This window comes from Carassius carassius, chromosome 16, assembly GCF_963082965.1.
Source record: "Carassius carassius chromosome 16, fCarCar2.1, whole genome shotgun sequence".
Lineage (NCBI taxonomy): Eukaryota > Metazoa > Chordata > Actinopteri > Cypriniformes > Cyprinidae > Carassius > Carassius carassius.
Genome location: NC_081770.1, coordinates 11432671 through 11458229, shown reverse-complemented (window position 1 = coordinate 11458229; position 25559 = coordinate 11432671). Strand labels below are relative to the sequence as shown.

At 37.2% G+C, this 25559-nt stretch overlaps 1 protein-coding gene and 1 long non-coding RNA gene across 5 annotated transcripts in view; one reads left to right on the top strand and one right to left on the bottom strand.

Annotated features, from left to right (window-relative positions):
* Positions 1-25559, top strand: part of LOC132160252 (uncharacterized) — an 849275-nt gene that overhangs the window by 45513 nt on the left and 778203 nt on the right. The gene's annotated exons all lie outside the window — the stretch shown is intronic.
* LOC132159079 (uncharacterized) lies at positions 1717-2964 on the bottom strand. The gene is made up of 3 exons (XR_009437771.1): positions 2855-2964; positions 2110-2183; positions 1717-1982 (listed from the first exon to the last, which is right to left on the bottom strand). It is a non-coding gene; the product is annotated as an uncharacterized LOC132159079 (long non-coding RNA).

Below are 25559 nucleotides of genomic sequence, written 5' to 3'. Positions count from 1 at the left end.
TTATTTTGTTATTGTAGTATAGCCAATACTGTTGATTTTAATTTTTAATATTTTTAACTCCACTAATGTGATCAAGTCTTTTCCTTAAAGCATTTTTTTTTTTTGAAAACCTAAAATTATCTCTTGAATATTTTTTTAAATTTTTTTTTCTTAAAAATGTTTTTCTTGTATATTATCTCATACTATGATGAACGCATGATTTTTTTATTTACTGTTTTATGGCATTATGATTGTTTATTGTTAGATACAACCATCTTACCATGATCTTTTATGAAATAATTTGGCAATAATAATAAAAAAGAGGGTCAGGTGCACAAACACCTCACAGCGACTCTGCAATAATTGATTTTCTACTCTAAAAATGTAAGTATTACTACTCGAAAATTAACATTACCCCATAATGAATTGCATCTTTTGCCCACCCCAACACTTACCATCCAATAATAATGATAAATGCCAACCAATAATTATATAATTTTTTTTCTTAAAATTACATTTTAGTAAAAGCAGCTAAATTTATTTTCTTTTGTGACACCGCTATACATGAATATATACTAGTTAAATAAATGCAGTCGATGTGAAAACATCCATTTTCAGTCAAGCAATTAATACATGAATGGATAAAATATTTATATTTTATTTACTGAGCACAAGAAACATGTTTAAATGATTAAAATAATGTATAAAAGTTTGCATGTACAATAAATGCATACATGTACAAGTCAACAACACATGATACAAAGCTTCATTCAAACTTATTGTTCTAGCAATCAAGTATTTACAGATGGTGAACCCCACATCCTCCTGCGATCTGAACGCAGCTGATACAGTTCTCACTCTTCACAATCTCACTCTTCTCAACGGGGATGTGGTTGAGCAACAGGATGAAGAAGACCTTGATGACGGCTCTCTGAACCACACAACCTTAAAGCTAGAGCAGGGGAACACGTGCAGGACAATCTGACTGCTGTGTCTGCTCCAAACTTTCGTGTGCCTGCTCTCCATGAGCACGACTACCTGAAAAACATTTACACAGAGTTTACAAGTACTTAAATTGATTTATTACTTTTGTAGTGGGCTAAACCACTGAAGTAGATCAAATTTATAAATAAATTATACATTTATCCAAAGTGACTTACAGTGCATTCAGACTAACAGTTTTTACTTAAGATGTGTTCCCTGGTATTCGAACCCACAACCTTGAACTGCTAACACAATGCTCTACCACTTGAGCCACAGGAACACCAGTGTGTCTTTGAGCAAGGCTCTCTTCTCCATGGGATTGTAGACCCCTGTAATAAGAGCACTGTCAATCACTTTAGATAAAAACTCCATCACATTTTTTGATGATGCTTTTGAAGCTTCTGAAAGTCAGCCTTCATTGTTTAAACAGTAACCAGCTGAACAAACTTTACCAAAATCACATCCTCAGTGTCTTGTGGTCTTTCTCGAGATGCTCTCACTGCTCTGGGGTCACTGAGGATGAAGACACACAGCGGCATCTAGGGCTGCTCCGATCACGATCGGCCGATCGTTAATGCGCATCTCGTCAGTAAAGCCGGTTCTCTAATCCCTAATGGATTTGCGCAGCTTCTCAGTTAATAACGGCTCTGTGTAGTAACAGCTGCTCTATGTGAAATCACTCACCTGATGGGATTTACCGCTGATTAGAGAACCAGCTTTACTGAGGAGATGCGCATAACGATCGGCCGATCGTGATCGGAGCAGCCCTAGCAGCATCTGGTCCTGATGAGACAGTAAAGGGCAGGTGGAGTGAGGGAGCGTCTCATCTGTGACTCTCGATCATTTCCAGGATGATGCTTTGGTCTTCTCCATCCTCAGTGCACACACCAGTCTACAGACATTTTCATGTCCTACAAAAATACACATACACAATACAAAAAGTCATTAATTTATTCTTTTGTTTCAGGTTTTCCCTTTTTTTCACCTTTCCTTGCAGGTCCTGCTCCACCATGAAAGATCTGCAGCAAATGCACAGAAATCAAGAATAAGAAAAGAGGTGTAATAGTTGTTTAAAATTACATTAATTAAAATAAAATACAACTTAAGATTTAAAATGTTTCATTTATTTTTGTAGTGTACTTACACAAATCCTTTTTGATGGCAGCATTCCTTCATCAGTGTCTCTACAGCAGATAAACACACATGTGTCTCATCTGTCCCTGTAACATCCAGACAAGAGTCAGTCTCCTCTGTCATTTATCTGTGATATACTGCATTTACATGTTAATAACAGAGTTAATAACTGATGTAACTCACTTTTTATCCAACACAAATGTTCCTTAAATTATCAATATTGCAACTGGACAAATAAAATACATAACTTATGTTTAGTTACTTTATGTAGATTTGTTTGTTTACATGAATTACACTCATCTATAGCAATGTTGACAAAAGTGAATTCTACACAATATCACACACACATCACTCAGACACCTGTGTCATGTCTGTTAGATGTGCTCATCTACAATACTTATCAAACATTATCCAGTCAGATGATAAATAGACATTTAGTAATAGTCTTCAAGAAGTATATATGGTTTATGTAAATGCTCTATTGATTCGTGTACTTAATGGAGCTCCTCTGTTAGTTATGCATTATAAAACATGTTAACCGCAAAATCACAAATATGCTATGTTATGTAGGTCACAGACAGGGTTTAGATTAAGCCTGTGAAACCTGGGGATAGCGTCTTTAGACCTTTTGCTTATATGTTGCTTACTTTACGCCTTAGTTTTAATAAATAATTAACTCCAAAAACAATACCACTGTATAAAAATGACTTATACACTTCAATTTAAATAATTATTTCGGGAAAAAAAATATTCTCACCGTTGTCTTTCACAGCAAGCTGTCATATTCGTCTTCTTTCGAGATTAACGGCGGTTGGTATCGAGTTTATTGGTGCATTACCGCCCTCTTCTGTTCCGGAGTGTGGATCAGATGATTTTCCTACTAAAACGTACACATCTCTCACATTGTCCCCTAACATTAATAGCCTATCTACACACGCACCATGCATCAAATACTGCCTAAAACCCCTTCCTCCCTTAAAACATAATCAATAATGTGCCCTAATTAAAGCCGCCATATTGCCAACAACTTATCGTTTTGAGATCTCGCGTGGTTCTGTGTGATTTGGACAACTTCAAGTTACGCCTCCTACTTCAAGTTACGCCCACTTCAAGTTACACCCCCGTCTTGCAGTCTGCAGACATACACGCTTGGAAGATAATGAGGAAATTATGTCGCTCCTTTTGCAAAGTGCATTCCTAACGACTACTTAATGGCACACACATGCCCTACTCACTCCAAAGTCCCCACTTCAAGGGGATAGGGATGATCACCTACATTTGGAATTTGCCCAGGAAATTGCCTAATATATTACATGATATTTTCCAATATACTGCAATATATTTTTGTTTCATAAGGGAATGGCATTACTAACATTAATAAAGTATTTCTGCTCTATTTTAAGACATCTTTAATGGTTCATTTTAGGCGAAATAAGACTTTGAAAGACAAGCATTCGAATACTATATCATAAAACATGTCATACGTGTTTGAAATCGCACACATTTGCAATGACACTCTCTATGATTATGACCAATGCATTCTTACAATTAAAAGCAATTTAAACGCACATTTCTAAGAAAACAAAAGTAATATCTCATATCCACCATACCTTACGAACATCCGGAAGTGAATGAACCTGGATATGCGCATTAATGACAGTCAGTACGGCGCGTACGGCGCACAATCGTATTTACGGTAAATACATATACGTTACTGCGCATACGCGGTAAACACACATCACGTACATACGTGACGTCGCCGCGCTACAGTCTGCAGCGAGGAGTACTTGCACTGGGGCGCTAGGACCCACACAGACCACAGGGTGAGCACCCCCTGCTGGCCTCACTAGCACCTCTTCCAGCAGCAACCTAGTTTTCTCAGGAGGTCTCCCATCCAGGTACTGACCAGGCTCAATCCTGCTTCAGTGGGAAACCGGTCTTGGGCTCCACCAGGTGTAGAAATCATCCAGACACTCAACCTCCAGAGGAAGAGAGAGACTGATGCTGAGATCAGACACACTGATGCTGGACAATAAACTGTTTCCTTTGTACCAGGAGAAAGTCACAGCACTTACATTCAACACTGAACAGAGCAATGAACAATTCTGCTGGGATGAAGATGATGATGATGATGAATTTTTAGGACAGTAAATGCTGATGACAGGAACAGGCAGAAGAGCTGACAAGAGATAGTAGAAAACAAATCTAATTTGCAGTAAGCAAACAAGCAGTTGTATTGTTCATTATTTGATGTTGAGTGTAAATTGTGATGTCAGTCAGTGAGAGTTTGATACTAACAGTCTTGGTCTCTCTCAACTTTTATAAAGGATCATTATAAGGACCGTTACTTAACTGAATCAACACTAAATGAACTGTATAAGCGAACAGCTGCTTAAAGTTGAATTAAACTTGTTGTTCCAAACTGGTGAACTTCACACTGGTATTGATCTGAACTGAACCAGCACTGAACTGGCTCAAGATAAAAAATGCCACTCTTGTGTTTTAAAGCTGCTTCACAGCAGAATCTGAATAGTCTCCATGGTTGAGTTTCTGTAACTGATTCTGTTGTTTGCCTGTTTATCTCTGTGAAATCACTATAGAAATAAAGCTGATAAAGGTGATTTATGTTGTTACACTGTTGTAAACAACTGTTTACACACACACACACACACACACACACACAAAAAAAAAAAATTATATATATATATATATATATATTTATTTATTTATTTTATTAAAAAAAATGTCTACAATGTAATTTCTACCACAATAAATGTGCTGGAAATGTTCATGACTTTCAGATGACAATATAAGAAAGAAGACAAAAATAAAAATAAATCATATTATGATGTATTTGCAATTTTGGTCATTAGTACAGAAATTAAAGAGAAACTAAATAGTGAGAGAATGAAAAGTGTTTTCGACTAACCAAATACTGTAAGATTAAATGTGTTGAGAAGAGTATTTCTTGTGCTGCTGGTTACTGTATAAAGTCCAGAGTCTGTGGTTCTGGTGTCTGTGATGGTCAGAGATCCAGTCTGATCCAGCTTCAGTCTGTCTCTGAATCTCACAACAGCACTATTTTTATGAAAAATGAATTTTTTTTTCATTATGTTGATTTCAGCAATGAGGATTCGTCCAAACCTCCACTCGATCTCATGTTTCATCTGTATATCAGTCACATTTAGAGTAACAGATTCTCCCTCCGTCACTGACACTGACTGAACTGCATCAACACCAAACACACCTGATCAACAAACAATAACTGTTACTCAGAATAATAGTTTGACCTTTTAAATGACTTGTTTAAACAAAACAATCAACTTTTTGTCAATGCAAAATAATGCTTCACTTTGCATGAATTTGAGTTTATATTTGAATAATTAAAAATAAATTAAACCTCATACTGAAAGGGACCAAGGGGAACGTTCAGCATGAGCACAAACATACTTGAGTACTTTAGTCTGGTAACGCTTGAAAATATTAGAGGCCAAATGAATGATGAAAAAAATATATAAAAATATATTTGATCGTACAAACAGAACTGAAGCCATAATATTTACCCGGCAGACTCCACAAGCAGAAGAAAATTAACATCTCAAACATTTTCGGAAGTGTTTCACAAGAGATTATAATAATGGAGTTTTGACTTTTGAAAATGCTTTGTAACAAAGTGCTTCAGTGAAGCTCCGCAGTGAGTGTGAATAAACTCCTCCAGTTGCTCCTCCCTTCACAGACTGAATAGCCCATGTCTTCTCAATAAAAAAGAGAATGGAAATACTTTCTGTTAGAATAAAAGTATATTCTAGCCTTCGAGATCAGAAATATAAGTTCTGGTTCCGGATAACATATACTACATAACATATGCAGCAATTGTTTGCACTGGATTTGCACAACAAGATAGTCCCAACATTTGACAAACTCCTCTTTGCTGCAAGTCAAGAGGTCGAGGACAAGTCTATTCTGAACAACTGCTTCTCTCATCTTCTTCAGTTCTTCTGTAATTAAACCTAGTGCTTGGGGAGTATCATTTCCCAATGACAAAACCTGCCAGGCTAATCCATTGATCTTATGTAAAGCAGTTGTGGTCTCTACTCCTGTAAATAAACCAGCTAAAGATCTTCCTACATTTCCCCATAGAGTTGTCCATGGACTGACTGTCTTGTGCCCATTATAACCATGAGGCATGTTATGTATATCTCGTTTCCTTCGATCTTGTTTTATATTTTTATCATTATTATCAATATTTTTCTTTGTTAACTAGTGGCGTAGCCAGAATTTTATTTTTGGGCAGGCCTGGGCAAAGGTGAGTACTAGGCTAGCTCTAGGCTAACTAATGGACAGAGCCAATGGTTATTACACAAGCAATGTGCAAACTTTGTACAAGAGTTATACAGTGAACCTCTTATGCCTTGTCCAAATACCCAGACAAGCAGTCTTTGTACTTGACTACTTCACTACTTCTGTGATGATTTACTGTAATTGGCCCAAGTGTTCAAGTGAGGATGAAGACCACAAGTGTGTTTCAAACTTTTCATTACCTGATGGGACACACTTATGGCTGTGATGGGTCCTGCTGGCTTCCTCCTGCTCCAGGTCCCTCCTATCTCCTCCCTGGCTCCTTCCTCCATGGTCTCTGTCTGCTGGCTCCCTCCCGGGAGTTCGTCCTCCACTGCAACCTCCTCCTAAGTTCCCACCCACACCTCCCTCTGTTGTTTATACAGTGCCTGGACGTACCTTCCGGGAGGGGGGAGTAATGTCACACCCCTGGACTCATTTAGTGTGTTTTTGTCCCTGTGACCCAGTTTCTGTCTCCCGTGTTTGATTTGTTTAGTTCCCAGATGTGTCTAGTTTCTTCCCCATGTGTTCCATGTCCCTGTTAATTTAGTCATTCCACTCACCTGTGTTTCACCCATTATCATGTCTTTAAAGATCCTATTCCTCTTAGTCTGTGTTTTTGAGTCTACAAGTTACATATATGTGTCTTCCTCCTTTATCCATATTGGAACGACATAGGGGTCAGTGATTAATGACAAAATTTTCATTTTGGCGTGGAGTATTTCTTTAATTTACTGATATGGAATTCATATAGAAACATTTTTAATGCAATAGTTACATCTATACATCAAAATAATTATATTGTACAAATTCTTTAGGACTATTTCCACATATGAATGAGGCCTGAAATCAATCTGATAATATCAGAAATCCTGTGATTATTATAATTTTTTTTTTCTGCTTACACGGTCGTGGAACATATCCTATCTGTGCCAAACGGGAGGGAAAAAATCTGAATTGGGTCACTTGAAGCTTATAAATGCAGCCTAAAATTAAAACCTATTTTAATTACTTTTAATTGTAGTTACTGCCATGTAAAACAAAAAAAGAAAGTTTTCAAAAATAATGTTCTCACCTTATAAGGAAAAAAAGGTTCTGAAAATAAAGTCAGTAATTTAAGAGATTAAAGGTGTAATGCTCTCCTTAGAGTTACAAATGATCTGCTCTTATCATCTGATTGTGGGTGTATCTCTCTATTAATTTTATTGGATCTTAGTGCTGCGTTTGACACAATTGACCACAACATTCTTTTGCATAGACTTGAACACTTTGTTGGCATCAGTGGAAGTGCATTAGCATGGTTTAAATCGTACTTATATGACCGCCATCAGTTCGTAGCAGTGAATGAAGATGTATCCTATCGATCACAAGTGCAGTATGGAGTACCTCAAGGCTCAGTACTAGGGCCGCTACTCTTCACGCTTTATATGTTACCCTTGGGAGATATCATCAGGAAACATGGTGTTAGCTTTCACTGTTATGCTGATGATACTCAGCTCTATATTTCTTCGCAGCCCGGTGAAACACACCAATTTGAAAAACTAATGGATTGCATAGTCGATATAAAAAACTGGATGACGAGTAATTTCTTACTGCTAAATTCTGAAAAAACAGAGGTGTTAATTATAGGACCTAAAAACTCTGCTTGTAATAACCTAGAACACTGTTTAAGACTTGATGGTTGCTCTGTCAATTCTTCGTCATCAGTTAGGAACCTAGGTGTGCTATTTGATCGCAATCTTTCCTTAGAAAGCCACATTTCTAGAATTTGTAAAACTGCATTTTTCCATCTCAAAAATATATCTAAATTACGGCCTATGCTCTCAATGTCAAATGCAGAAATGTTAATCCATGCATTTATGACCTCAAGGTTAGATTATTGTAATGCTTTATTGGGTGGTTGTTCTGCACGCTTAGTAAACAAACTACAGCTAGTCCAAAATGCAGCAGCAAGAGTTCTTACTAGAACCAGGAAGTATGACCACATTAGCCCGGTCCTGTCAACACTGCACTGGCTCCCTATCAAGCATTGTATAGATTTTAAAATATTGCTTATTACTTATAAAGCCCTGAATGGTTTAGCACCTTAGTATTTGAATGAGCTCCTTTTACATTATAATCCTCTACGTCCACTACGTTCTCAAAACTCAGGCAATTTGATAATACCTAGAATATCAAAATCAATTGTGGGCGGCAGATCCTTTTCCTATTTGGCGCCTAAACTCTGGAATAACCTACCTAACATTGTTCGGGAGGCAGACACACTCTTGCAGTTTAAATCTAGATTAAAGACCCATCTCTTTAACCTGGCATACACATAACATACTAATATGCTTTTATTATCCAAATCCGTTAAAGGCTTTTTAGGCTGCATTAATTAGGTAAACCGGAACCGGAAACACTTCCCATAACACCCTATGTACTTGCTACATCATTAGAAGAATGGCATCTACGCTAATATTTGTCTGTTTCTCTCTTGTTCCGAGGTCACCGTGATCCAGTCTGTGTCCAGATCAGAGGGTCACTGCAGTCACCCGGATCCAGTACGTATCCAGACCAGATGCTGGATCAGCACCTAGAAAGGATCTCTACTGCCCTGAAAGACAGCGGAGACCAGGACAACTAGAGCCCCAGATACAGATCCCCTGTAAAGACCTTGTCTCAGAGGAGCACCAGGACAAGACCACAGGAAACAGATGATTCTTCTGCACAATCTGACTTTGCTGCAGCCTGAAATTGAACTGCTGGTTTCGTCTGGTCAGAGGAGAACTGGCCCCCCAACTGAGCCTGGTTTCTCCCAAGGTTTTTTTCTCCATTCTGTCACCGATGGAGTTTCGGTTCCTTGCCGCTGTCGCCTCTGACTTGCTTAGTTGGGGACACTTCATCTACAGGGATATCTTTGACTTGATTGCAAATAAATGCACAGACACTATTTAACTGAACAGAGATGACATCACTGAATCCAATGATGAACTGCCTTTAACTATCATTTTTGCATTATTGACACTGTTTTCCTAATGAATGTTGTTCAGTTGCTTTGACGCAATGCATTTTGTTTAAAGCGCTATATAAATAAAGGTGACTTTGACTTTTGACTTTAATAGTTCATGAATTATGTAAATAGCATGAACATGAATCATGAATAATTTTTCTTGAGATAATTTAGATAATAGCATCCTACAGAGATGAGATTAGTTCAGTGCCTTTGGGTCTCAGTATGTTAGCTGTCAGTAAGATAACTGAAAAAAATGGAAAGGAAGTTATTTCTAGTTATCTTTGAACATGCCAAAGTAGGTTAGAAATGTCATCTAAACATATGTAATGGTAAAACTGCAAACTACTTACCACTTTATTTTCTTCTATATTTCTCTGTTTCTGTTTGCTGTTGTTACATGAAGTGAGGACGCACAAAGTGAAAGAGGGAGAACCTGTCCCTCTACGCAATAATGCTGAAATACAGACCAGTGATCTAATACTGTGGACGTTTTGAGCTGAAAACCGTCCCTGATATTGATGAGAGTTTGAGTGACAGACTGCAGCTGAATGATAAGACTGGATCTCTGACCATCACAGACATCAGAACCACAGACTCTGGACATTTTAAACTCCAGATCATCAACAGCCAAAAGACCACATTCAGGAGATTCAATATTGATGTCACAGGTGAGTGAAGCATCATTTATTTTAATAACAGTATGTTTAAGCAACAGTTCTAGTCCTTGAATCTGATTGGTTGAGCAGCTTCATTGCTGTAAAATCATATGTTTCAGCAACACTGTTTCTCTGTCTGTTTTCATTTCCATTATTGACAATAAAAAAGGAGATGAGTTCAGTTCAATGAGGCGAGACACGCCCAGCAGTGTGAATCATGGAGAACATCTTAGGGAAAGTCGTGGCCTAATGGTTAGAGAGTCGGACTCCCAATCGAAAGGTTGTGAGTTTCGGGCCGGCAGGAATTGTGGGTGGGGGGAGTGCATGTACAGTTCTCTCTCCACCTTCAATACCACGACTTAGGTGCCCTTGAGCAAGGCATCGAACCCCCAACTGCTCCCCGGGTGCCGCAGCATAAATGGCTGCCCACTGCTCCGGGTGTGTGCTCACAGTGTGTGTGTGTGTGTGTGTGTGTGTGTGTGTGTGTGTTCACTGCTCTGTGTGTGTGCATTTCGGATGGGTTAAATGCAGAGCACAAATTCTGAGTATGGGTCACCATACTTGGCTGAATGTCACTTCACTCACTTTTCACTTCACATCTGAGCCGAACATTTCTGTCCTCTAGTGGACAAAAACTGATCTAAGAATCAAATCAGAGATCTTAATGTGTATAAAGAGCATGCTAGCAAAGAATTGTATGCATAATGTTTATATAGTGTTCAAGAATTGACTGTATACCTCTGAGTCCCAAATGTTTAGCTTATTAAAGGTCAAAGGAGATTTGAAATTTACTATTTCAACAATGACTTCTAATAATATTCTTAACCTACTTATAACCATTTAGCACGAGATGTTGTTTCAGTGTTGTTTTGAACAGTAATCCGTGGAAGGGTGCTGTTTTGCAAGTAGCTACTAGAAATGTGTCTTTCAAATAGGGCTGGGCGATATATCGAACGATATGATCATGCGCATCTAATCAGTAAAGCTGCTTCCGTGATCACCACTAAAATCGCCATCACCTAATTGGAGTGGCATTTAATAGACAGCAGAGGTGGGACTTTCAAGTCACAAGCAAGTCTTCAAGTCATATCCAAGTCCTCAAAGGGTTAAAGTTAATGAGATAATTAAGTGACTAATTAAATGATGATTATGCATTAGTGATGAACTTCTGCTGTTAACAATCAACATCACTGAAGTAAAGAGAAACACAAGAACTACAACTGAATTTAGCCACAGCCTTCAACTGAAAAAAAAAAAAAAAAAACACTATGCCACCATAATTGTGGTCAGGGTTTGCTTTAAGTAGTGTCTTGACCCTTTTACTAATTCAAAGCAATTTGATTCAAAACAATTTCAATATTGTTTTCGCAACAAACATGTATGCATTGCTGAATCAAACCTTGTAGTGACAGATGATCTTATGCTTTTTCTGCTTATAACTCATGTTGACTTGGACATCGTGAGATAGTCTTCTTTGGATTGTTGACTGACATTCAGCTTTTACCAGAGTTGGGACTTTCAAGTCACAAGCAAGTCTTCAAGTCATATCCCAAGTCCTCAAAGGGTTAAAGTTAATGAGATAATTAAGTGATGATTGTGCATTAATGATGAACACCTGCTGTTCTTGAGAATTACAGAGGATCAGATGTTGATGTTTTATTGGTTAAAGTGATGCAACCATAATGGAGATCAGCGTTTGCTTTAGTGGGGCTCTTGACCCTTGACTAACATGTTAGATCTCTTTATGTAGCATTGCATGAGGTGCTGTAAAGCAGAGAGAAGACATTAATCCGTATGTGATAGGTGGTTAGATTACAATCAAATTAACATTAGCTCTATTTAAGTTTGGCATAATCAACCTAGTAAAGGTACACTATGGAAAAAAAAATTAAGTGATTAAGTGAAGACACACACAGACATCAAGAACCAGCATATGACTCTCAACAGTGGTGACAATCAACAAAATGTTGCATGCTGGGTAAAACCTTAGTAAAAACTCATGCATGTCATGCCGTCATGCACTGCAGTATGAAAAATTGTCACCACTGTTGAGGATCGTGTGATAAGTGTGGTTGTCTAAAAACCTGAACTGATTATCTCCTTTTGTGTCTTTCAACATTGAAGCATTGTGATTTTTTTTTTACTTCAGTTCAGTAATAGCTGAGTGTCAGTCTACTATCCAAAGATAAACACAATTTCATGATGTTCAGTCATCATGAGTTATAAGCAGAAAAAGCATAAGGACATCTGTTATTGCAAGGTTCGACTCAGCAATGCATACATGTTTGTTGCGAAAACAATATTGCAATTGTTTTGAATCAAATTGGTTTGAATTAGTAAAAGGGTCAAGACACTACTTAAAGCAAACCGTGACCACAATTATGGTGGCATAGTGTTTTTTTTTCTTTTACTTTTTTTTTTCAGTTGAAGGCTGTGGCTAAATTCAGTTGTAGTTCTTGTGTTTCTCTTTACTTCAGTGATGTTGATTGTTAACAGCAGATGTTCATCATTAATGCACAATCATCATTTAATTAGTCACTTAATTATCTCTTTAGCTTTAACCCTTTGAGGACTTGAATATGACTTGAAGACTTGCTTGTGACTTGAAAGTCCCACCTCTAAAAGACAGAGCCATAGATCGCTGACAAGCCACGCCATATCGCGTTCATTATCGAAGGCGATTCATCTGCGATAATGAACGCGATATGGCGTGGCTTGTCAGCGATCTACGGCTCTGTCTATTAAATGCCACTCCAATTATAAGCAGGTGATGGAGATTTTAGCGGTGATCACGGAAGCAGCTTTACTGATTAGATGCGCATGATCATATCGTTCGATATATCGCCCAGCCCTACTTTCAAATGCCTATTGTAGATGGCTATTATACATTACATTTGGTCTAATTGTTGTTTTTTGGCCTGAATTAAGTAAATGACTAGACATCAAGTTTTTGATATCATCTTTGCAGTCTATTAGTTTGGAGAACTGGTATGTTAATTGGCCAATTGCGATCAACATAGCAGTGGAAGCTCACTCCATGTGTCCTGCTAATGTCTCCCAGTGGAAACATTCATAATGTCATTTGGTACATTACTGTGAAATTTGATTTCACTCATCTCGTAAGGCGACAGTCTGTTGCTAGACACATTACATGTGCACTGGTACATAATATTCAAGAAGATCTGTTCATGTAGAAGGCATGTAGAATAGTCTGTTCTGATCACCTGAGCAATTCAAAGCATGTTTGTGATAATGATTATGATCATTTGCTTGGCGTTCCCCGAGAGATGCTTAGCACTTGTTGGCCCTTTTGCCTTCTGTCTGAGGTCCAGCTCACCCCTAAACCATCTCGATTGGGTTCAGGTCCGGTGACTGTGGAGGCCAGGTCATCTGGCGCAGCACCCCATCACTCTCCTTCTTGGTTAAATAGCCCTTGATGACTTCAGTGTGACTCTACAATTTTCATAGTCATGAAAATAAAGACAACTCTTTGAATGAGAAGGTGTGTCCAAACTTTTGGTCTGTACTGTGTATATATATATATATATATATATATATATATATATATATATATATATATATATATATATACTCTATAAACTTTTTAGATGAACATGGAGATATGTATGAAACATTTTTTTTCCAAAGTGAAAAGAGCCTTTAAAAAAATCAAAATAATTTTCTTTCACTATTAAGAACCTTTTGTGTAATGGAAAGGTTCTCTGGATATTAAATGTTCTTCAATAAATAACAGTAATAAATAAATATATATATATAATTTATGAAGGTTTGCCTTGTTTTTAATAAATGTATTTATTCAGATCCTTTCAAATCCATATGGGGGAAATTATATTGTCACGATCGTCAGCTGAACTTCAGCAGAGGGCACTCCACTCAGGACTCACTCAGAACTCCAATTCCCATCCTGCCTCGTACCTGGGACTGATTGCGCACACACACACACACACACACACACACACACACACACACCTGAATCTGATCACACACCTGCAGCTAATACACCCACACCCATATAAGCAGCACACTCACACCACCACACTGTGAAGTCTTGTTTAGCCCCGTCTAGCATTTCTGAGTGGTTTCCCTTTGTTTGTTCTTCCCGTGTCTGATCTTGGATTGTTTAAACTGACTCTGATTCTCTGCTGCCTGCCCTGACCTTTGCTTGTAACTGTTAATGATTCTTGATATCCCTGATGTTGCTGATTTCTGCCTGTCTGACCATTCTCTTAATAAAGTTCTTTACATGGATCCGAGTGCCTCTGACTCCTTGTTACAGATATATATATACACATACTGTTACGGTTTAATGTCTTTGTGCTGTGTTGACTTCATGTAAGATAGGAGAACGTGGATGAATGTCTATGTTTATTGTGAAGCAGAAATTATTCATTGTATGTATTTTTATATTACCCCTGATAGAAATACATTTAATATCCCACACTTACTAACTTTTTATGTGTAGTGTTTGATTATCATCACCAAAAAAGCTGATATTAATTAAACATTTTAAAAATAGCAATTATGTTTCTCTATTGTTACATTTTATGTTAAAATTGTTATCCATTTGCTGTAACCCAGGATTAATGTTGTTGTTGTTTTGTTAAATAATATATTAAGCCATTTTTAAAGTGTACTCACTTTTATAGCACTTCAGTCCAATAAATAAATAAAAATGAGAGAAAATAAGATGATACAGTGATATGGTATAAGGATTGCAATGCACATAAAATAAAAAAGGGATGCTAAAACAGATCAAAATGTCACAGCAGTGGAAGAAAACACCAGGGGCTCTCAAAGATGATTTCATTTTAGTTTTGTTTTTTAATTTGGCCAGCGGTTATGGGAAAGATTAGTGTTCATTTCTTTTACTGCAGTGCGCTGTCGCCGTGTCTATATAAATATTAGTCAAATCATGTAACGTGAAGGTCATACAGTCTCTGGCTCAAGACTAAAAAAAATAAAAAATGAGATGAAAGCATACCGAGCAGCGGAAGAGACGCTGTTTCTCAAGCACAACAGGATCACAGCATGTTTCACTTCGAAACACAAACTTACTTGCAAGTGTCACATGAATTCAGTGAATCACCCATGCAACTTCTATTTTAGCTTTATTGTTTTACAACGTTATAAATATACAGTAGAACAAATATCTAAAAAACTGTATGACCGGAAGCATATTAAAATATGGATAAATCCTCTCATCAGATTATAGTGTGGCTTGTCACCTTTCATAGTCAAGTGTATTCCAAGTACCAAAGTGATGAAAATGTTTTCTTATTTCAGTTTGTTCAGGCCCGTTAGAGACACTGAAAAACAGAATGGGTTTCCATATTTAGTCACAAGGGGAAGGTAAATCAGCATCATGTTGCTGTGGGTTATGTCAAGTAATTATGTGCTATTATTCATTTATATATTTTAACAGGTTATGGAAATATTTAATAATTAATGATCACATTGCAGAAGTAAAATATATACTCAAAACTTTACTGACTGTATTAAGATCCCAGAAACCGGATCAACAGGAATAGATTGATGGCCTCAAGGAAAATAAAGAAACACTTAACTTGATAAACATTTTGGGGGAATAAATCAGCAGGGGATAAAATGCGTTGTTTAAAGGACACAGGATTATATGATATAATTTAGTGAAGATTAGGGTCCTGATTCACACTCCTAATCAGTAGATGGCGGTATTGCATCTAACAGTTGAATGCCATCCTCCATTAAACACCAAGAAGAAAAAGACGATGAAAAAGAAGAAAAGTCTTTTTTGAGGAGTTGAATAGCAGTCTGTTGCGGTTGGTTATGGCATTTCAGATTTGTGAACAGAAACGTATATTCATTTTTTTTAGCATATAACACACGAATAAATTCTTTAGTCAGTCACAGTCGGTATAAAATCTCTTAGTTTAGTGGCTTTGGGAACAGTTTTATCGCCGCCCATCGGGTGACTGTATATTCATCGAAATTGTATTAAATCATCGAAATGTCGCTGGAATCAGCAACAATATGAAGATCTTTTTCAGTACCAGGCTGTTTTTATTACTGATGTACGGTAAGTGTACGATTTCTGCTTTTATATAACATGTTTTAGTTTCACTTTTAAGCCAGAAATGTAAGAGTTTTAAATCCTGGACTTTATGATATTAACAGCGATCACATTCGTCATATAAGCAAGTCTAGACTAATTCTTCAGCGAATCCGTATAAAAAAATATATTTTTAAAACAACATGCCACTTCATTTGGGGCCTTCTATGCCAAGTCTGGGTGGGTCATCTTACCCCAAGGGTCTGATTTTATCTTTTAAATAAATAAAAACTATAATTTTCACTTGACAAATCCAATCCGGTTGACCAATATGGGATTTAAATCCTGCCATGATTCAAATCTGAAAATACAGCTCTGAAAGGTTGAAACTACCCACTGAGCAAAGTTACGTCCAGTGGACGTCTTTTTACGTCTTTGCTGACGTTGAAAAGACGTCCACTGACGAGCCAGAATGAAAGTTTTTATGACGTCTTTTTTTGACGTCTTCTGTACATCTGATTTAGACGTTCACAGAACCTCCTTACAATGTTAAAAACTAGTTCAAAAGTGGTAAGCGGAAATATTTCAACATCATTTAAGGTTCATTTAGACATCATTTATACTGTTTCTGGACCAAATCAACACTCTCAGGATGAGTTAGATTAACGGTCATGTTATTTCAATGTAATTTCCAGACACTGTGTTTGTCCTAAAATCAAGAAAATAAAATAATCTTTATGAAATAATGAAATAACAGATTGAGCACGTGGTAAAATCAACTGCAAATCAAAGACATTAAATCTCTGAAGATCTCAGCAGAGGAGGATCAAACATCTCCACAAACATGAGAATCATTAGATTGATTTATTTCTGTCAGACACCTAGAGAAGTTTTTATTGAGAATTAACAGAGGTTCAAATGTTGATATTTGATTCATTTGGAGTCACCATTGTGGTGGACAGTGTTTGGTTTAGATGAGATCTTGGTCCAGCTACCTCTTTGATTAGCCTGTGTCTGACTGCTGTAACTGTGATTTTGTGAAACACTGCAGTAAAGAGAAACAAAATTAAGAGAGCTAAGGTGGTATCAGCTCTATGTTGATGATGAAAAAATCACATATTAAGTATCTGAGATTATGAAGTTAGTTTAATTTATTTTATTGTTTTCCATTTTTAACCCCGAGCCTTTTAAGTCTGCAGTACAGAAACCAAGAGCAAAATACTTGCTTATTTTGAAGATGCACAAAATGCATCCAATTTAAAGGGATAGTTCACTCTCAAATTAAATTTTTATATGTTTTAGCTTACCTCAAGGACATACAAGATCTAGGTTTCTTTGTTTCCTCAGTAATTCCTATTTTGATATTTTTAGGTCCAACCGTTCTTGTCTGTGACTCACATAATGGATGTCTATGGTCACCACCTCAAAGAGCATGCACAGAGGAGTCAAAATTAAATAATTCCCCATCATAAGTACACATTGATGACCTAATACACGAAACGAGTGGTTTGTGTAAGAAAACGAACAGTATTTATATCGTTTTTACCTCTTGTACACAACCACGTCCAACTGATCTGAGTTTGCAAGTGCTTCCCGATGTGACGTGCGCCCGCGCTCTGGCTTAGTCTGTGCAAGCGCGGAAAGTGCCGGAAGCGATCTCTCGCACATGCACATCACTCATTGTTTACCACACGCTACGCCACCATCTGCACTGTCTGAAATATAATGCAGTAATTGTAATAAATTAATGTTTATAATGCACCCTATACTCGTTGCGTTTATAATAAAAATACAACACATTACTCACTCTATTGACAGCGTGCCATTGGGTCCCTCTGGCATTGGACGTCGCCTCCAGTTTATACGTGGCAAACTAAACACAACGTGCAAAACGCTGGGTCTCAACAGCGGAGAAAACTCAGGATCTTCAATCAGGCAGGTGTGTGATGCGATACTGTCAATGTCTTGTAGTTGTTCCATTCGTGACAACATATGCTCTCCACTTCTGTTGGCATCTCACAACACTTGCTACTAAAACACCACCAATTTTGAAGAGATCTCTGTCTCTGAGGCTTGAAGACGTGCTGCTGCAGCGGATCGCTCCTGAGTACTTGGTCTGTGTATTCTGTTTCAAATAGATATGGTTGTGAAAAAAAATCAACGTTGTCTATGGATATATTGAAATCGTCTTCCATTGCAATTTCCTGTACGTCTAAATATGTTTAGATCTTTACAGTGAAAGGTAATACTTCCGAAATCTGTGTCAACCATAGGCAGTAAGTGTAAACAATAGGGATGTCCAGATCCGATCACGTGGTCGGAAATCGGGCCCGATCGCGTGGTTTCAGACTCGATCGGAATCGGACGTTACCTCCCGATCAGGACTCAGATATATATATATATATATATATATATATATATATATATTCTCATTAATTTTTAACACATCTTTTGTTATGCGGTGGCACAGAGTAAGACCCTTTTGACTCCACACAGAAACAGCAACGCGTGCGGCATGACATCACTTTGATTTCAAGAACTGGTGTGAATAAATATAGATTCAAACTCAAAGAGACATGATAGTTTGCGCATGACCTGATATTTCATTCGGACTCAGGATACAGCGAGATGAACATCACAGAGCGCTAAACTCTCATGCAGTGTGTGTCTCATTCATACTCGAAGCCGGAGCGCGCTCTTGTGCTGATATCAGGATATTCCTAATATGAACAAAAGCGTCCAGCTATGCTGTGGTGCGCACAGGAAAACAGAAACCTATGCAAACACGAAGAAATTAATATTCGATCACGACAATAAATTGTTCTTCAAGTCATCTCCAGCAGGTGATAAATAAAGTATGAACAATGCAGTGCTGATTGACATAGTATTTATTACAGTATAGAAACTATTCTGCATTATTATGTGATAAACAGTGTTTGTAGTATATAAACAAATCATTATTATTTGTATACTACCAGTCAGAAGTTTTTGAACAGTAAGCTTGTTAAGGTTTTTTTTTTTTTTTTTAAGAAGTCCCTTCTATTCACCAAGCCTGCATTTATTTGATCCAAAGTACAGCAAAACAGTAAGATTTTGAAAATTTTTTACTAGCCTATTTAAAATAGCTGCTTTATATTTGAATATATTTAAAAAAAAACGGATCGGGACATCCCTAGTAAACAATGAGTGATGTGCATGCGCGAGAGATCGCTTCCGGCACTTTCCCAAGCGCAGACTAAGCCAGAGCGCGGGCGAACGTCACATTGGGAAGCAATCGCGCACTCAGATCAGTTGGGAAGCAATCGCGCACTCAGATCAGTTGGACGTGGTTGTGTACAAGAGGTAAAAACGATATAAATACTGTTCGTTTTCTTACACAATCCGCTCGTTTCGTGTCTTAGGTCATCAATGTGTACTTATGATGGGGAATTGTTTAATTTTGACTCCTCTGTGCATGCTCTTTGAGATGGTGACCATAGACATCCATTATGTGAGTCACAGACAAAAACGGTTGGACCTAGAAATATCAAAATGGGAATTACTGAGGAAACAGAGAAACCTACATCTTGGATGTCCTTGAGGTAAGCTAAAACATACCAAAATGTAATTTGAGAGTGAACTATCCCTTTAAATATTTTGATTGAAAGCATTATGTACTCAAACACACACATCAAGATTCCGGATATGAATCACAACGATGGTGACAATCAAAACCGCTTCATAGCACAAACTCATCCTTATTTTCCAGACATTTTTGTTTTGATTGTCACCATTGATGTGATGCATATCCAAAATCTTGCATTTTGCAAAAAATATATAAAAAAAAATTCTGCAAGATTTCTATCCAAGAAAATAAACATAGTTGTAACAAAATATTAGTATCTTATTTTGCTATAATTTTGTCAGCATTAGCTGCAAGATGTTAGCACTTGAGCTCAAAACTCTCTGCACAATAGGAGTGCTTTATAACATACAGTTAAAACAGCCAGAGACAAGCTCACACAAGAAGTATGAGGACCAAGATCCCAACTAAACCAAACACTGTCCACCACAATGGTGACTTCAAATGAATCAAATGTCAACATTTAAACCTCTGTTAATTCTCAATAAAAACTTCTCTAGATGTCTGACAGAAATAAATCAATCTAATGATTCTCATGTTTGTGGAGATGTTTGATCCTCCTCTGCTGAGATCTTCAGATATTTAATGTCTTTGATTTCCAGTTTATTTTACCACATGCTCAATCGTCATTTATTTTATTATTTCATAAAGATTATTTTATTTTCTTGATTTTAGGACAAACACTATGTCTGTAAAATACATTGAAATAACACAAGTATAAATCCTGAGACTGTTGATTTGGTCCAGAAACAGTATAAATTATGCCTAAATGAACCTTGAATGAAATGAAATGAAATATTTCCACTGACCACTTTTGAACTAGTTTTTAACCTTGTAAGGAGGTTCTGTGAACGTCTAAATCGGACGTACAGAAGATGTCAAAAAAAGACGTCATAAAAACTTTCATTCTGGCTCCTCAGTGGACGTCTTTTCAACGTCAGCAAAGACATAAAAAGACGTCCACTGGACGTAACTTTGCTCAGTGGGTAAGTGTTCGAAAACTCAAAATCGTACAAAAAAAAGTTTAGCAAGATCGAAAAATAAGATTTGCAAGCTTGCAAAATGTAAAAAAATAAAAATATCTCTGCAAACATTGTTGTTTTTTAGATTTCCTTCTTCAGAACCGCAACATTTTTTTTACGATGTTGTGCAAAGAATTTTTCAGATTTTCAAATTTGTCACTGTTCTCCCACTGTATTAGATTGTTTTCCAGGTTTGAAACCTTGTAAATGGTGATCTGAAAACTGGTGTGCGAATGTGTGAAAAAAAGTTTTGAAACTCTGAAAACAGCTTTGCAGGCTTGCAAAGTGGTAAAATAATTAAATCTCTTCAAACATAATTTTGTTTTTGTGTTTTCCCTCTTCAGAAGTGCAACACTCTTTTTATTGGTGTTGTGCAATCCTTTTTTTCAAAATCCCGAATTTGTCACTGTTCTCCCAGTGTATAGTTTGTTTTCAAGATTTGAAACCTTGTAAATAGTGATCTGAAAACTGGTGAATAGGTGAAAAAAAAATGTGAAACTCTGAAAATGAGGTTCGAAAGGGCGAAACTTATTACATTGCGTTACATTTGCAAATTTGCAGACAGTTTTTTCAGAGCCGAGTTTACAACACCCACTTTGCGGAGATACGGCCACACAGTTGCGAGCTTGCGACTCACGTGATTTGTGGCAGCGTTGTCACGCAGCTCTGCTCTGAAACTCTGAAACTCAGACTGCTAACACAAGCAACCTCGCAACTAAAAAAAGCCTGAAGGGAGGCCCTTCTGCTCTTGGCCAATGCTTTGCTGTCTGCTGACGTACAGTCCAATCACAAGTCGTATTTACTGGAAAGGTGGGTGTTTTTAACTCGATGCGGTGCGGATGCGCCTGGAAAAAACGAGCGCGTCGCACCATCGCTTCCATTATGAGCGCGCCTACATTGGAAATAACAAGCTTGAGCACGCAAAAGACGCGATATGTGAACGGCCCCTTACTATGCACTGTTGTAGCTACAAAATTAATAGCACATTTGTGCTCGCGCACATGTGCTGATACTCAAGAATTGCTTAATGTTCAATGAATATAAAAACATAAAACATTTTTTTTTCATGGCTTAAATTATAAGGACATTCTAACTGTATTTATTAATTCTAACAGGCTTCATTGCGCAGTGAATGCTTTTGGACTCTTAGGACGTGTTTTTGTTGGGTTTTTGCAAAGTCGGTGACTCAAAATGTCAGCTCTATCGTCTGTCAATCCGTCACAAACAGACAATGGAAGCAATAAAAAACAACAAAAGAGCAATGATATACAAGTGCTATAACAAGTCTCAGTTAGCTTACACGTAACAAAGGCTTTTAAATAATATAATAAAGAAATACTGATAACAGATAGAATAGAAAAAGAATAGAGCAAGCTAGTGTTAGAGGTCTTTTTTTGCCTTTGTTAATTGTATAATAAAAGAAAACCGATAGAATACAAAAGATTAGAAAGCTTAATATTATTCTTTTTTTTTAAGAATAGTGAGTGTTAGTTAGAGGGTCAAATAAATTTGGAAGAGATGGGTTTTAAGCTGATTCTTGAAGATGGATAAGGATTTAGTACAGACAATCCAGTAAAGATTTACCCAAACGAAGATCTGAGACTACAGAATATCCTCAATGCAGAAAGCACTCTTTCACACACACACACACACACACACTTTTTATGTGTGTGTGTTTTTCACATTTTTTATTATTTTTACAAAATATAGATTTTAAAATGTCTCAATACATATAGCCTATAGTGATTGCAGAAAAAAGTTAACCATGCATTCATAAATTTGTTATAGGCAATTATTTATAATTTTACTCAAATATTTTAATGAAAGTAAAAAATACACTGTACACCTTTCTGAATATTTTAATATAATATTTAAATATTCTTTTGGATGCACTATAGAAGTCACTTTAATTGTAATATTCGCTCTCTACATGAAGAGAGAGTCAGTGGTCCACTGCGTGAGGAAAGTGAGTCGCTAGCTGAGGAAAGTAAGGTGAGTGTGTATACTGATGCACCGCCGGCCTATCAGTGGTAAACTCAGTGGCTACTGGCAATTGTACGGTGAATTCCAGTGACAAGTCGGTAACCTTATTTTAGAACCGGACCGCACGACATCCTAGACGGGACCGCCTTGTGGCCAGAAATCTGTGCATCCTCTGTATCCTGTGCGCTTTTGTCATTGGCGGAGCAGTCGGTCAATCCCACCTTTCCAGTAAATACGACTTGTGATTGGACTGTACGTCAGCAGACAGCAAAGCATTGGCCAAGAGCAGAAGGGCCTCCCTTCAGGCTTTTTTTTAGTTGCGAGGTTGCGAAGCTTCATTTTCGCTCAGTCTGAGTTTCAGAGTTTCAGAGCAGAGCTGCGTGACAACGCTGCCACAAATCACGTGAGTCGCAAGCTCGCAACTGTGTGGGCGTATCTCCGCAAAGTGGGTGTTGTAAACTCAGCTCTGAAAAAATAGTCTGCAATAGGAGTGCAAATGTAATGTAATGTAATGTTTCGCCCTTTCGAACCTCAGTTTTCAGAGTTTCAAAACTTTTTTTCACACATTCGCACACCAGTTTTCAGATCAACATTTACAAGGTTTCAAACCTGGAAAACAATCTAATACAGTGGGAGAACAGTGACAAATTTGAAACTCTGAAAAATTCTTTGCGCAACATCGTAAAAAAATGTTGCGGTTCTGAAGAAGGAAATCTCAAAAACAACAATGTTTGCAGAGATATTTTTATTTTTTTTTACATTTTGCAAGCTTGCAAATCTTATTTTTCGATCTTGCAAAACTTTTTTTTTGTACGATTTTGAGTTTTCGAACACTTCGTTTCAAGCTTTCAGAACTGTATTTTCAGTTTTTAATCATGGCAGGATTTAAATCCTATAGTCCTAATCCTTTCTTTCTCTTTGTCTGTCCATAATCAGATGCAGCAATTTTACATAAAAAAAACTCTTAACCTTTAATCTTTGAACATTATATCACAGCACGTCTCATGTTACTGTCTGTGTAGGAGCAATTACTTACGATGTATTTCTCATTTATATGTAGCTTTGTATTTATAAAGGTGTCTGCTAAATAAATAAATGCAATTTATTTATAAAGATTTTCTCTCATTAATTTATTGGACTGTTCCAAGCTTTATTTTTAGCTTGTGTTTATAAGACAAGACTAAATGATGTGTTAAATTTGTACAATGTTCTGTGAGTTTAATCCCTGAGAAACTGTTTCTGTTTGTTCTTCAGTTGTGTTTGGTGCTGAAACAGAAGAAGTGAAGACAGTGTTACTGTCAGTGATGGAGGGAGAGACTGTCACTCTGAACACTGATCTCACTCACATACCGGGAATTATTAAGATTGTGTGGAGGTTTGGAGTTGAAGGTCCAGTCATTGCTGACAGTTCTACCGGTGATTCCTGGTTAAGTAACACTGATGAGAGATTCAGAGACAGACTGCAGCTGGATCATCAAACTGGATCTCTGACCATCAAGAACATGAGAACTGAACACTCTGGACTTTATCAACTACAGATCGACCACAACGATGGGATCTTATTTAAGGATTACACTGTTACTGTTTTAGGTGAGGATCCTTTTTTAGTAAGTTGTTTTCAAATGTGTATTACTCAATTAATTAAATTGAATTAAAGAGATTTTTAAGGTGTGGCTACAAAACATTACTACACTGTGTTCAGCAATCTATCTTAGTTTTAGTTTCACGATATCATGATGTCGTACCGTTGTTCTGAATATCATCACAGCTGTGGTTGGTCCACAGGTGACCACATGACAGGTGATCTCAGCTCTAGAAAGATTCAGATCTGATTGTTCATCAGCTGTCCGTCATTCAGATGATGTGATGATGTCCGAATCAGAGTAGAGGAAAAAGGCAAAAAAGTGATAAATGTAATGAGATGCTTGACTGGTAGAGAATGGGATGCAGGTTGATCATGAACAGAGATGTAGTTATCAGATCTTCTCTCATGTTATACAGTACTGATGTTTAAAGTGTTTGTTCCTGTCTCTCTTTATCATTACAGAATCAGGACTGTCTTCAGGTGCTATTGCAGGAATATGTGTTACTCTTTTACTGATAGCTGCAGCTGCTGTTGTTGCTTTTTACTATCGTCACAGAATCTGTGATCAAAAGCGTTTAATGGGTAAGTGTTACAACTCATACAGCAAGTGTAACATGAGCTTTATCATGACACAGTAGAGTTTAAATGTATAATATGATTTTCCATAGTCAACAGTTATTTTGTTACCACAAGATCCGCTAATGATTGTTTTACCGCAGTATTTAATAACATCTGTGACCGCACAGGTTGCACAAGACCTTAAATCTTAATCCTGCTCTCTTTTGGCCGTTTTGAATTGAAATTGAATTGAAAAGAAAGAGGGTGTAACTAACACGGACTACTTTATCGATCATCTTGGTACTTTTCTGGACCTTGAACGTGGTAGTTACCTTGCTGTCTACTGGAGCGACAGAGAGCCCTCAGATTTCATCAAAAATATCTTCAATTGTGTTTCAAAGATGAACAAAGGTCTTACATGTTTTAAACAACATAAGGGTGAGTAATTAATGACAGAATTTTCCTTTTTGGGAGAACTGACCCTTTAAAGGCTTTGAGTCAGAAGTGCCAGACTGTTCTTGGAAAGCTGGAATTGCCCCACTTTATAGAAACAGCATTTGTGTACAGCTTCCCAGGTTCAGGAATCAGTCCTCTGTAAAATGCTCTGCACACATCTCAATATATAGGGGTGGACTGTTCTGGAACAGTGTTTTA